Raw genomic sequence first — 14,771 nt, forward strand, 5'->3', positions numbered from 1 at the left:
TGTATAAAGAAAAAAGTCATTCAGGACCAGATCAGGAGAGTAAAGAGAGTGCTTCAAGCCCGTTGTGTGTGTATGGCTAACAACTCCCTCAGGGGCAGTGTCATGCGAGGTGGCTCCTTGTTGCCATATGTGTGACACAGAGTCATGTATAGAGTCACGAGTTGTCAGTGAAAAGTTCCGGTCACCTAACGTTTCCACACAGCATTGTCAGCACTTCCAAATAGTAAACTTGGTTTACTATTTGTTCAGATTCATCTGGACATCATACAATACCTCTGATAGCAAAAAAGGTAGCAACATTGTTGTGCTTCTTGACTTGGACCGACAGAATTTTTTTGCTGGTGGAGCTCGCCTGACCTTCACTGTGCAGCTCTATGCTTTGTTTCAGGCTTGTATCCCGGCACTATGTTTCATCACCAGTGATAACACGACTTAAAATATCATCATACCTCTTCAAAAGGTCTTGGCAAACTTAATCTCTTCTTTACTTTTGTTCATTGGTGAGCCCTTTTGGAACCATTTTGGCACACACCTTTCTCAGACCAAGATTTTCAGCTAAGATTTTCCTGTTTCTCAATAATATTTTCTTAGTCTGCTTTGCTTCTCATAGTCAGCAGATGATGTAGACACGCAGTTAGTTAAATTTTTGCAATATTTTCATCAGTTATACTCTTTACTGACCTCTGTGATCTCTCCTCATCAGTGGCACTACCTCTCCCCTCGGAAAAATGTTTAATCCAATCGGAAAAATGTTTAATAGTGCACTGCTATTTTCTTCATGGCATTGTCCCTATAACTTGGACTAACATGTCCCTGACTTCACTGGCACTCTTGCCAAGTTTACCTAGAAATTTCACATTTGTTCATTGCTCTAGTTTAAGTTCTGACATTCCCATGATAGCATACACACAAAAAAATGCAACAAGAATAATGAACGCCATTTGGCAAACATTGCCACATGTTGACATGAACACAAATCAGAGACACTGATATACCAAGGATATAAAACCTTACTGAGTTATTTGTATGGTTCTGCCCATATAAGCGCACAGCAGCAAGTTTGTGAACTTTATTGTCAGTCCTCAAATATATACATATACATATATGTACATACTATATACATATGGAGACAGAGAAAGAGACAGAGAGGCATTAAGGCATTGGCTCACATGATTACAAAGGTTCTATGCATGACCTGCAAGCTGGAAACCAGGAAAGCCAGTGATGTGATAAGTCCAAGTCCAAAAGCCAGAACCAGGAGCACCAATATCTGAAGGCCGAAGAAGAAGGATGTCCCAGCTCAAATGGTGAGAGCAAATTTGCCCTCTCTAGGACTTTTTGTTCTATTCCTACTGCAGCTGCTCACTTAGTTGTGATGCCTGAATAACCTGCAGAGCCTTCTGTTAACCAGCCTATGTCCTCTCTTCTCTCCACTGATCGCCGGAACTCCTCATAAAGCCAAAGTGCAGACTGGGAGAGACAAGGCAGTACAGCCACGGTGGGAACCATAGGCATTTGAGCCACTTCGTCATGTAACTTACTCATGCCTTCAGGGTCTGCTGCAGCCAGATCTCAAACATGCCACTTCCATTCGATGCTGGCGTGCTGCTGTTCATGCCTAACCTTGTGGCTTGGTGGGTCAGATAACACCCCGTTTCTGCTGGGTAGCTCAGTAACTTGGCAGCTACTATTATACCTATGAAAATATGAACCTCTTCATCTCCATCTGATATGGATTTTGCCACAGTCCTTTCAGTTTTGTCATCATTTTCCAGTGAAAACTATCTATCCACTGAACATCATGGAGCAGAATATTCCAGTGTATGTATAAGATAATTTGGGGTGGCATAAAAGCATAAATTTATTTTATGTGAGAGAAAAGGAAGCGAGTGGGAAGGGAAGAGATGAGAAAGAGTGAGAAGACAGCAGAGAACGGAGAGGAGCGAGTGAGGGAAGGAGAGATGGGAGGCTGAGACATGATTCTGTGAGACAATATTTATATAAGTCTTCTTTGGGCTTAAATTAAAAAGTTGTTTAAAGTTTAAGAATGGTTGAAGCTTTAGTTGATGGGACTTTTAGAAAATGTTATAGTTTATAGCCAATTAAAAATACTTGCTAGTTACTTCCCTTAAATATAAGTCATAATAGAGCCTAAATAATATATATTTGCAAGAATACTTTAGTTCACATTGTTATATAAAATCAAATAAGAATACTTTAAAAAGTTAAAAAGACAATAAAATGTTAATATTTTAGAAAAACATTTTAATATTGTAAGATATGATCGTTCTCAGGAGGCCACAGTTACAGTAAATCTTCAGGTAAGACTAGATGAGGAGTTATATCCCCTTGATATTGCCATCTGGGGACTGTCTGGGGGCAGCTTTAGAGATATTTGTAGTAAAAGTCATTCTAAAAATGGACAAATTTGTAAAATTCTTGTTTCTTAAAATCTGTACATTTTGACTAAAAATCTTTATTGGGTCTATTTTATTAAAGAAATTCTTAGAACGAATTTCTTATCAAAATAGAACTGTGCTTACCTTATTTCATATATGTTATATTTCAATAAATAGTTTTGGAAAACATAGACTTGCGCTACTATTTGTAAGGGTTATACATCTATATTTTTGTAAATGTCTATATTTATGATTATTTACATTCCTAATTTCTGCCTCCTCAGCTAAACAAATAAATCACTGAAAATGAAAGAAAATTCTTTCTCTCCTTAGGGAATTTAAACTGATAACAATGAAATAATAGCAAACATCAGTGCTTCTTTGAAAGGTGTCAGGTTTCTTGACTGTATTATATTCAAGTTTTGTCACATCCTGTCAACAAATTACTAACAGTTAAAGTTGAGACTTTATAGGTCATTCAGAAATTGGCAATCCCCTCCGAATCTTTTCTTTTTTTTTTTTTGAGACAGAGTCTCACTTTGTCACCCTCGGTAGAATGCCGTGGGGGTCACAGCTCACAGCAACCTCAAACTCCTGGGCTCAAGAGATTCTCTCACCTCAACCTCCCAAGTAGCTGGTACTACAGGCTCCTGCCACAGGCCCAGCTTTTTTTTTTTTTTTTCTTTTTTTTTCCTTTTAGAGATGAGGTCTCGTTCTGGCTCAGGCTGGTCTTGAACCTGTGAGTTCAGGCGATCCACGGGCCTCTGCCAGCTGAATCTTGTTTTGTAAGTAAAGATTGTACCAGGTGATCTCTACAGTCTCTCTCCTCTCGGTCTGCAATTTGATTTTAATTTTCTATTTTAATGGACTTCTGCTATAGTTTAAAATCTTATTATGCCACGGGTATTTGTATATTAAAAATATAAATGACAGTTTATTACTCCTATGCTGGAGAAAAAGAAAGAGAAAGGGAGAGAGAAGAGGAGGGAGGGGCAGCGAGAGGAAGGAAGACCCAGAGGAAGAAAGGCAGCACCAGCAGGATCTTTCAAGGGAGAGGGAGACCAGAAGGTATTTCTTCATTTTCAAAAAAATCATGTTTTTTGGGCGGCGCCTGTGGCTCAAGGAGTAGGGCGCTGGTCCCATATGCCGGAGGTGGCGGGTTCAAACTCAGCCCCGGCCAAAAAAAAAATCATGTTTTTCATACAATATATTCAGGATTAAGTAAGGCAAGAAAATTTCTTGTTCATGTGTTAGACATTTGAACGTGCTTATTTTTGCATTGTTAGTTGAATCTAGTGTATTTTACACAACGATATCAACTTGGGAGAAAAGGTAAACTATGAGTTCTATTTGAGATTTTGTGTGAGAATCTCAAGTCTATGAAACTGCAAACTTTTGCTTTAGCCTTACAGCAGCTCTGTCTCTTAGATAACAGAAGGTGTCGTGTGATCCTCAAATTTTCCTCCTCATACCTTCATACAGGAACACCTTTCCTGTTCTGAAGATTAAAAGCTGCCTCGCAGGGGAAAAGAAAGTCCCATACACAATCTCCACTTTCTCATGGGGGAAAGAATTTGTTTCAAATTTGTAACTCTGACCATTAAATACTGTGTCTGTTGAAGACAACACTCTGGTTTATGCTTCAGACACCAGCCAGAGAGTAAACCCTAAGTCCTAGAGTAATGCGCTCCATGCGCTCCACCTCACTGCCTGGGCAGGCAATTGATTCTTTCACATTGATTGATTTCTTTGACTTGTTTCAGATTAGTTCTAAATTGGAGATGGCACAATAATACAAATTTAGAGGAATGAATGTTATTTAGGAAGAGTAATAGTAGTTTCTAAGGCAAAGATTCAGCAAAGATAATCAACAACTAGCTACTAGTCGATCAATAATGACTTGATGATTGTGTATATTCATAGGAACCACTTTAAAACTGTGAAAAAGTTATTTAAACCAGGAAAGCTTCTTCTAATTCAGAGGACATATTTTAATTGTTTAGAAATAACAAAGTAGTTTTCATGATAATAAAGTATATACATTCATTATAAAAATTTATGAAATAATTCCAAATTTTTAGGAAATAATACAAATGTTATTAATATATTTGAATTATTGATCAATCTCACCAATCTAATCTCTACCAATCAGAGGTAACATTAACTCAGATTAATTTCATTTTGAGTATATCTTTGATGTCAAATATATATTTATAATATGTTTAATAAAATGTGTATACTTAATAAAATATGTGTAAATGTATTTAAGTTATCTTTTACATATGGCTCTAACTTGCTTTTGTAATTACAAGACTTATTTTTCATATTCTTATTTATCATTTCAGAACATGATTTTTAATAGTTGCACTGTATTTATCATAATAATTTACCATATGTATTTAATTTTTATTTCTGAAATATTTTCAATATAATAAATATCACTTTAGAGACATGTTTTTCATAAATATTTTGATGTATCTGATTATTTATTTTGAATATATTAATTCGTATGCAGTTGTTGAATTAAAGTCAGCATTTTACTTACCACTAATTACCTCTTGGAAATCTGTTCTAATTATCTTTTACTAGGAGTGTATGACATTTATTATTTTATCAAATCCTTGTTACCATAACCTACTTATTTTTAAATCATTATCAGTGTTACAGGTAGAAAAATGCTGTATTTTTAGTTTGCATTTTTATTACAAATAATGTTGCAGTAGCTTTATATTTCTTGATAATATTCATTTCTTCTGAGATAGTACAGTAATTCAAGTCCTTTGCCCATTTTTGAATTGAATTCCATGGGCATTTCATTCATTTCAATTCCATCAGATAACATTTTGGTATCCAGGCCTTATATAGATGTTCTTTTTTTTTTTTTAATTGACTTTTGATAAATGCAAGGGTATTATATAAAATTTTTCTAAAAGTATTTCTAAATTCATAGTCTTGTCAATCTAACTTTACATATTAAGTAAAACTTAGAAAACCTAAAGGAAATAGTGACTAGATATTGGAAGACAAGTGTTTAAATCAAATTGTGAATTAAAATAACAGAACCATTAGCATACAAGTCTACCAGGTTTTCTTTCTCCCACAGAAAATAGCATTATCGCCTAAGTTAGATCAGAGTTCAGAAAGCTGTAGCCCGTGGGCCAAACCTAGTCCACTATTTGTTTTTGGAAATAAAGTGATCACACACAATTAAATTAAAAAATAAAAGGAAAAAAATGTTCAAATATTTGCTCTAAGGATGTGCCTATCAAATGAATTGTCCAAGAAAACACAGGAATGGCATTTGATGGGCTCTTTCACTGGCTGGATTATGTATATTGAAGAGATTAGTGTTTTTCAGGTTGTATTCCAAGATTGGTGTTTCTTTGTAGGCGCCACACATGAGCCTGTGGTCTCTGAGAAAACACTGAGCCTCTGCATTGTTGTTCTCTGTACCTGCCCCCACCCCAGTAGTTCTGTACCTGCCTCCACATCAGTAGCTCTGAACCTGCCTCTACCCCAGTAGCTCTGTACCTGCCTCCACCCAAGTAGCTCTGTACCTGTCTCCATCCAGTAGCTCTGTACCTGCCTCCACCCCAGTAGCTCCATACCTGTCTCCATCCAGTAGCTCCGTACCTGTCTCCATCCAGTAGCTCTGTACCTGCCTCCACCCAAGTAGCTCTGTACCTGTCTCCATCCAGTAGCTCTGTACCTGTCTCCATCCAGTAGCTCTATACCTGTCTCCATCCAGTAGCTCTGTACCTGCCTCCACCCAAGTAGCTCTGTACCTGTCTCCATCCAGTAGCTCTATACCTGCCTCCATCCTAGTAGCTCTGTACCTCCCATCACCCAGTAGCTCTGTACCCGTCTCCATCCTAGTAGCTCTGTACCACCACCCCCACCCCCAGTAGTTCTGTACCTGCCTCCACCCGGTAGCTCTATAACTACCTCCACCCCAGTAGCTCTGTACCTGCCTCCACCCCGGTAATTCTGTACCTGCCCCCACCCCAGTAGTTCTTTACCTGCCTCATCCCAGTAGCTCTGCTTGCCACTATTAGAGATGTGAGCTATAATGTGTTTCCTTGGGCTAAAAAAAAAAAAGAAAGCAAAAAGAAAAAGTATTCTCTTGAAAACCGAGGGTTGGAAACTGCTGCTTTAAAAGGTTTTTGTAACTTTATTTTACATTAAATTTTAATTTGTAATATACAGATTTTATTTTAGCTTTTATTTAATCTAAGTCTTTATTTTATGTGCATATTTACCTTTTTTATTTTTACTATAATTCACAACTATTTCTGGAATTAGTATGGGATTTAATTATAAAATAATAACATTTTAATCAGTACTGAGTGGTACAAGGATCTCATTTTTAGCACAATTTATATATATATATAGTCACTATGTGCCTCAACCATAGTTATGTGAATAGTTGCTAAATCTTAAGTTCTAGAATGTTACCTTTTTCAAGGAAATTTTATTTCTTTGTGATATGTTTAATTATTTGGAGTTAGGAGAGTTGTATGTTATGCTAGACTTGAGGGTGGGGTTAGCTGGGTAGTTACTACTCCAAAGGGACTATTGATAGCTTTTAACCAAAGCCAGATCCAGTATAACCTAAAATTAGAGGGAACCAATACTTCTATAAGTTTGTTCCAAAGTGCTGTAGATAAATGATGGCATATAGCTGCTTCTTTCAAATTTAATGGTTCTTTTGGCCATCTGAAGTATTATTGACAGCCATCCCAAGTTCTGGCTTTTATATATATGCTTGGAGTTCTGTGTAAATTCCTTTTAGACAGAACATACATTTTTTTCTTTAGACAAAACATATGCCTGAGGATTGCTGTGACTGCTGGTGATTATGATAACAAAAATTATCATAATGACAATACTAATATTTATAGACACATTTTAATTTCTAGTTGAACTATATATAGATTATGTAATTAATTGTCAACAAGATGCTATGGAAATAAACATCTTTAGAGATAAGGAAACCTAGTTACAAAAGTGTTAATTTACCTGGCCGTGATCAAAGTGACAAAAGGAAGACACAACACAAAGTATCATCTTCAGAATCCCTGCTGGGAACTATTATAAAATGTATGGTATTGACTAAAATGAAACATACTATCCGACAGGGAATGAGTCTGACACACAGAGACTCCACACGACTGCAGACACCTGTAGGCAAATTCCTCAAAGAATTTGAACCATTGTCATTGCACATGGACACAACTGCTGTTCTAATTCCAGCAGTGAACCTCGGCTCTAAAGCAAAAATCCAAGCAAAAAATTATAAACAAAACTGAGCAAACAAACCACCAAAAATATAAAACTGAATGTGGGATTAGTCTCATATCTGTTAAATGTTCTCTGCAGTTATAGTAGCAGTTACTATTTCCCGATGTGATGCAGTTGCTACATGGGTGCTGAAGTCTAATCATAAAGTGAAACTTTCAGATCTAAATGCTCTGTTGGGGATATATTGAGTTTTATTTTGAGCCAGACACTATGCTAGAAAACACCAATGTAAGATGCCAGGAAGACTCAGAAATATAAGATTAGTGGTCCGAACTAACCCTAGTGGAAGCAAATTTGAAGTTTGTCAAAGCATGATGATAGAAACGTCTAGCCAAATAGCCATGTGCTCGAGACTATTTCCAAGTCCTCTTGTAGCTATACATGGCTTTGTTCTGACCCACGAGCTGTGAGCGGAAGTGGAATATATCACTTCTGCATCAAAATACAGACATATGTACATAATTCGATAATTGTATGTAACCTTGCACCTCTTCTTGCCCCTGCTGTGGTATCTTGGAGACGCACGCTGACATGACTCATTCACAAGATCAGTTACTGCTTGGACAGCCAACCATTTTGCCTCAGAATTCTCAAGGAATAAGAACTAAATTTTTATGTGTATGCTCCCCATACACAGAGGAAAGATTGAACGTCTTCAAATAGGATGTTTTGCTGTTCCAGGAATTTCCTGTGTTTCCTTGAAATCTTGTGCTGGAGGTTTCCAGGTGTGGTACCACATTGTGAAGCTTCTAATCATGAGGTCAAGAGGATCAATTTACAGGGAGACTTTAGGTCCTACATCATTTTGACAGATATATATATAATTTGTTACCTATTTTCAAGGGAAAGAATAAAAGAAAAGCTGAATGATATCCTCTAGTCCTGCACTATCCAAGAGAAGTATAATGTAAGCCACATATGTTCTTTTAAATTTCCTAGTAGTTATACTAAAAAAAGTTAAAAGAAATAAATAAAATTGGTGCATCTTACAAGGGTACATGTGAAACTTAATAAATGTAGAATATAAATGTCTTAACACAATAACTAAGAAAATGCCAGGAAGGCTATGTTAACCAGTGTGATGAAAATATGTCAAATTATATATGAAACCAGTGTATGGTGCCCCATGATTGCGTTAATGGACACAGCTATGATTTAATTTAAAAAAAAGAAATAAAACTAATTTTAAGAATACATTTTATTTATCTCAGTGTATCCAGCAATGGTTATTCTGAGATGCCTTCAATATGAAAGTTAATCAAGTTCAGAAGTCTTTGAAATCTGGTATACCCTTTAATCTTAAAATGTATCTTAATTTAGAAAAGCCAAATTTTAAGGGCTTAACAACCATATAAGGTTGTATTCAATAGTGCAGCTTTAGATGCAACTTACTACACTGACAGAATGTTTATTATAATATTCTTTTGAGTTAACATATAAATTTACTCACAGAATTACGAAGTGGCAGAGTTAAGATTCAAACAAATTTCTCCATCCTGCACCAAGAAGAATACTATGGGACTTTTCTCTAATTCAAGCAACAAAGGTTAGGCTCCCAAATACAGCAGTAACATTGGTGATGAAGAGAAAGATGAAGTTAATGAATATTAAGGAGTAAAGAGGTATAATTGGGCATACTGTAATCAATCATTGATTGTGTATGAGGAAACAGAGGGAGAAAAGAGGGGTTTGTCGGGGTGGATTCTTATTTCTGCTATTTATAAAAAGACTAGAATGGGATGTGGTCATCTAAAATTGAGATTTAACAATCTTTGATCACTGGAATTGCTAGTACTGTTCAAGGAAACTAACCCATTTTTTTGTTTTGTCATTTTAGCCATGACTGTTAATATATAACACAAATGCCAGACGACAGTGATTTAACAACTTCAGGCTAAGAAAAATGATCTTTACTTGAGAGAACTACACATGGATTGACAAGTCTTTAATACTATTACAAAAAGAGAAACACCAGTAGCTAATTTGACAACCTGAGAATTACAGGGCATAATTTTTAGAACCTCTGTGTACTTCTTTATATCTTTCAAAAAGATACACACTCAACTTTATCACCACACATGTAACAGTAAGTACTTTTGCAGGATTTTCTCTTTGTGTGTTTGTCTTTAGATCCAGAAGAATGATGCCAAGTGATGCCACCTGACTTGATAGGGTCTGTCAGCTGATGGTGCAATCTGGATCTTAAAAATTTAAAGGGACTCAGCATTTAACTCTGATCAAACCACATCGTTAACTATACAATGTAGGATTCTGCAGGTAACCACAAATAAAAGGTAGAAATTGAAACATTTTGTATGATATATTAACAGGTATTACAGGTAGAGAAATGATAACTTTGATGGGGAAAATATGAAACAATTATCCTAGAAAGTCTTAATTGTACTATTTGCATTTCTCTATATTTATCATAATAGGGAAAATCCTGAAGTGATTTGCAATAAATAGAAGTGGTTTTATATTTCATTATGAGACCAATTTATTTATTTATGACGTCACAGAAATGCTAACCTCACGTTAACCAGCATACTTAGTCATCTTTACTGAACTATTTACAGAAATGCTGCTGCAGATTACTGAAGATGCCCTAAATTAGTGGAAAGAACAGTCAAGTCTCCCACTTTGAATATCAGTACTGAATTTCATTCTATTTTCATTCTTCTTGTCATGAAGTATGACAAGATTGTTTTGACTTTTTCAGTCACTGCTTTATTTTCCTGTCCATTAGTTATTTGCAGTTATTAAGAAATAGTTGTTAGCAATACGGCAAGGTGGGTTCCTGCATCTATGAGCTTATAGGGCGAGGGTCCTGCAAAATGCATGCATGTCATCAGGTGGGACTAAAGAATTTTCTTCTTTTTTTAAATTAAATCATAGCTGTGTACATTAATACAATCATGGGGTACCATGTGCTGGTTTTATATACAATTGGAAATATTTTCATCATACTGGTTAACATAGCCTTTCTGGCTCTTTCTTAGTTGGGTTAAAACATTTATATTCTACATTTACTAAGTTTCACATGTAGCCTTGTGTGATTGGTGGGACCACACCTAAAGAATTTTCTCTAGACATTCTCTGGGTTGTGAAGGTTTCATAGTGTTTATAAACTCTTTTTTTTTCTTCTTCTTTTGAGACAGAGTCTCACTATGTCGCCCTGGGCAGAGTTCTGTGGCTTCACAGCTCACAGCAATCTCTAACTCTTGGACTTAAGTGATTCTCTTGCCTCAGCCTCCCAAGTAGCTGGGACTACAGGCGACTGCCACAACACCCTGGCTATTTTTTGGTTGCAGTTGTCATTGTTGTTTGGCAGGCCTGGGTTGGACTCGAACTTACCAGCTCTGGTGTATGTGGCTGGCACCCTAGCCAGTAAGCTACAGGCACCGAGGCAATAAACTCCTATGTAGTATTGAGAAGGCTTTATTTTGATCATAGAGCTGCATGTGGATGCAAACAACCATTAGTTGGTGGTATGAAAAACTGCCTTGTCTTGGGCCCTCAGGCTCAGCGTTGGTGTTCTCTCTGAGCTCTGCTTAGTGCTTGGTCCTCCCAGAATTCCCTTACATGTTCTTTGAAATGCTCTAGTGTGAAGTTGGCCCAATACTTTTTTTTTCCCCCTCAGCCATTGGCAGCTATTGGAAATCAGCGTATTCCCTTTTCTATACTATTACCCCAACATGCAGAAATCATCCTCTAAAATCAGTTAAAATTTAGAAAAATTAATAAACTACAAGTTTCAGATTATAAATATGTAACAAGAAAAGTCGATTGTTAACCAGAATTTCAGACATCTAGTTCCCTGCACATGCCCAGGCACTGATCATATCTTTATCCAAATTTCACACTGATGATTTGAAACTACTTCTCAAAAGAGCAGTATTTCTTTATTATTACTTCTATCAAAAACATATAAACTTTCTAATTACATATTCTTTTGATTTAAATTAAAATAAGACATGCAGCTAGGACTTTTTACCATTATCATAAGTATCTGTGGATTATGCTTTACATATTTGAATTAACAATTAAAAAATTATTATTTATATATTTATGCTTATCTTACTTTCACCTGCTATGCCTTCTCATTTGATTTTCCTTTGAGCTATTATGACCCCCTATCATCTTCCTTTTCTCCTAGGTCAATTGAGACATAGCAGATAGTTGTCATTTAGTAATTTTCCTTCTTGTTTTGATCAATTTCCAAATAGTCATTACCTTGTATGAAATATTCTGTATGAATTCTCAGAATCTAAAAAAATAAAATCTGAGCTAAATCAGAGTGCTACATTAAACTCTAAAAATATTTCTTAGAAGATAGCATGTATTTGGTCTTAACTTTCCATTTTGTTTGGTACACAAAGATACAACTTTTTCTTTTATTCCTATAAACAAAACGATGACATCAAAGGCAGCTGGTGCTCCTTTGTTGAGTCTGAATCATATAAAATTAGAGTGTGCAATTAAATATTTTGGAGCAACTATACTAACAGCTAAAACACAGAAGTTTCTAGTGACTCAAATCATAAACCTGAGCTCAAAATGGAAAATCCACTTTAAGAATAAAACATGCGACAAATTGATGAAGTATGAAAAATAAAAACACAAAAGGAAAACTTATCATAGTGCCAAAATTACATTAGTTATGTTAAACTCTTCAAGTTGGAAAACTTAAAACAGAAGACTAAAGGTTTTATATATAATTCCTGTCTGTAGTTTTGATTGAATTTTTCTTCTCTGAGATTTATGAACTTATTCTAAATTCAATCCATATAAAAGGACAGCATTGCTTTTTATGATGTGGAAAAAATAAGTGGTTTACTTCTCCTAAGTTGAGAATAGAAATTTAATGGTTATGAGTTTGATGCTGTGGAAATTATAACTTAATGATATAGCATTTTATTATAGAAATATCTTGCATCAGCGTGCTTGTACATTTTTCAATTAGACATGGAAAAGAACAATTTTCAATCATAAAATTTTGAATATGCGCATATTTATCAAAAAGATTACTTTCCAACTGAGAGTAAACACACATATGGTATTTGAATATAATTATTTTTCATTTGTGTTATCATAAGGTAACTGTGGAAAAACTTTGGATTTAAAAAAGGTAAACTAAAGGAAGTCCAGTTAGAACTTTTGGATTTGAGAGGTGGTCAATATCTTCCTAACTGTGACATTCCCCAGAAAATAAAAAAAAATAAAAGAATGAACATAAATATTAGAATCTCATAAAACATGTTGGATATAGGTGGAAAGCAAATTAAATCATGAAATTGCATTATGAAGTTTTAATTTAAACTTTTAAATTTAATTTTTATCACTCATAACCTACATTTCATGGGGGTTTTCTGAACACTGTATGTTAAATAATTCTAATTTTGATAGATTTTGTTTTGACTCATTGCTTTAGGCATGGTCATAGTGTTTAGCATAGTATCATTTACTGTCAGATACTTGAATTGAAGAAATTCACTAACTTCTGAAAGAAATCACAACTCTAAATTTAGGAAGACATGGAAACTAGAAAAACAAAGTATGTTGGCTATTGCTCTAGAATTCAGAAGTAATGTTTTCCATATTCATTTCTTCTAGTACATGTAGGAATGTAATAAGTTTTCTTATGAAGACACCAACTAGTGTTATGTCAAAATAGTAACATTTAAAAAAATCTATACACATATACAGAATCACTAAAGAACATGCATTATTTACAAGAAAATTTGTTCGTTAAGTTTTATAATCCATTATTCCTGGAGAAAGATAATCCTTAGTTTTATAAAATGAGGTACATCATAAATCACACGCATCACCAATGTGTATTTAGCATATTTGAATAATTTTTTATTTCTGAAAAACCAACTTAAGGACATAAATGTTATTTGGGGGAAAATACAGCAAAAGTATTATTTCTATACTCAAAAAATTTATAGAGACAATTCCAATAATGTAATTATTCACCCTTAAATTCATATATTATTAAAAATATTACCAAGGTAAATTTATCTATCAGGTAGAATTCAAAATGGAATTTTATTGTATTTCAATTTCAATATTTTAATTCCCATCATATCTCATGTCACAAATGTGCCAAAAAATGACAATTTTCAAAAGAATCATCATGTGTCTTAGCTGAAATTTAAATATAATTTTTTCAAATTGCTTAATATGAACTCTAGACCCCTTAAAAAATAATTCTAATCAAACAAATCTCTGACTTTACTATTGCATTTTATTTTACTTAGGCAAAGGGAACAATAGATAAACATGGTTATCAAGTTTAGGAATCCTAGCATTTGTTTAAAATAATCATGTTTATGGACCGTACGAAAGTCAATTAGCTTACATTTTTACATAATCAACTTCTTTATAATGTACTATTTAATATTAAAACTGTGTGTGAAATATTGGCATTATCAAAATTTTCTACTTCAAAACTCAAGTATGTTGTAAATAGATGATAAATACTAGACTATATATAGTTTTAAATAATTTTTAAATTTTAAAATAAATTTTATAATTTTTATTTCTTGATATAATTAGGTAAAAGGCATCTTTCATCATTGGATTTTATAGATGTGAACACTGAAGCTATTACAGGAAATTCTAGAGATTATATTTTCCTGTCATTAATACATTAAAAAACTTTGTGGTGTAGAAAATGAAAATCAACATTCTATCTTATTCCAAATATTCTAATAAGTGAAAATATAAAAACTCCCATATCATAATATATTTCTAAAATTTAGAGAAAATTTAATAAATAATATTTGATTCTGGAAGGCAACAGGACTCCCTTTCTCCATTGAATCATACGTTTTTCTCTTCTAAATATTTTCCTTATATTATGCTTTCTTGTAGAAATCTGGACTTCATAATTATTACTGATATTAAATGTTCTGTGTCTTCACTTGAAAAGATCTTTCTTGTTAGCTTTGTTTTAATGGCATGCGTTTTGGAGAGACTGCCTCCCTTTCTAACCTTGTCTAATTTTTTTTTCTTCCCAGGTTTCTGACCCTACAGTTTCAGAGTTTCAGAGGCTGACAGACTGAG

The 14,771-nt window shown here is 34.3% G+C and overlaps 1 long non-coding RNA gene across 1 annotated transcript in view; it reads right to left on the bottom strand.

Moving 5' to 3' along the window:
• Nucleotides 1-14,771, bottom strand: part of LOC128560406 (uncharacterized) — an 84,238-nt gene that overhangs the window by 68,701 nt on the left and 766 nt on the right. The window lies entirely within an intron of this gene.

This window comes from Nycticebus coucang, chromosome 11 (genome assembly GCF_027406575.1).
Source record: "Nycticebus coucang isolate mNycCou1 chromosome 11, mNycCou1.pri, whole genome shotgun sequence".
Taxonomy (NCBI): Eukaryota; Metazoa; Chordata; class Mammalia; order Primates; family Lorisidae; genus Nycticebus; species Nycticebus coucang.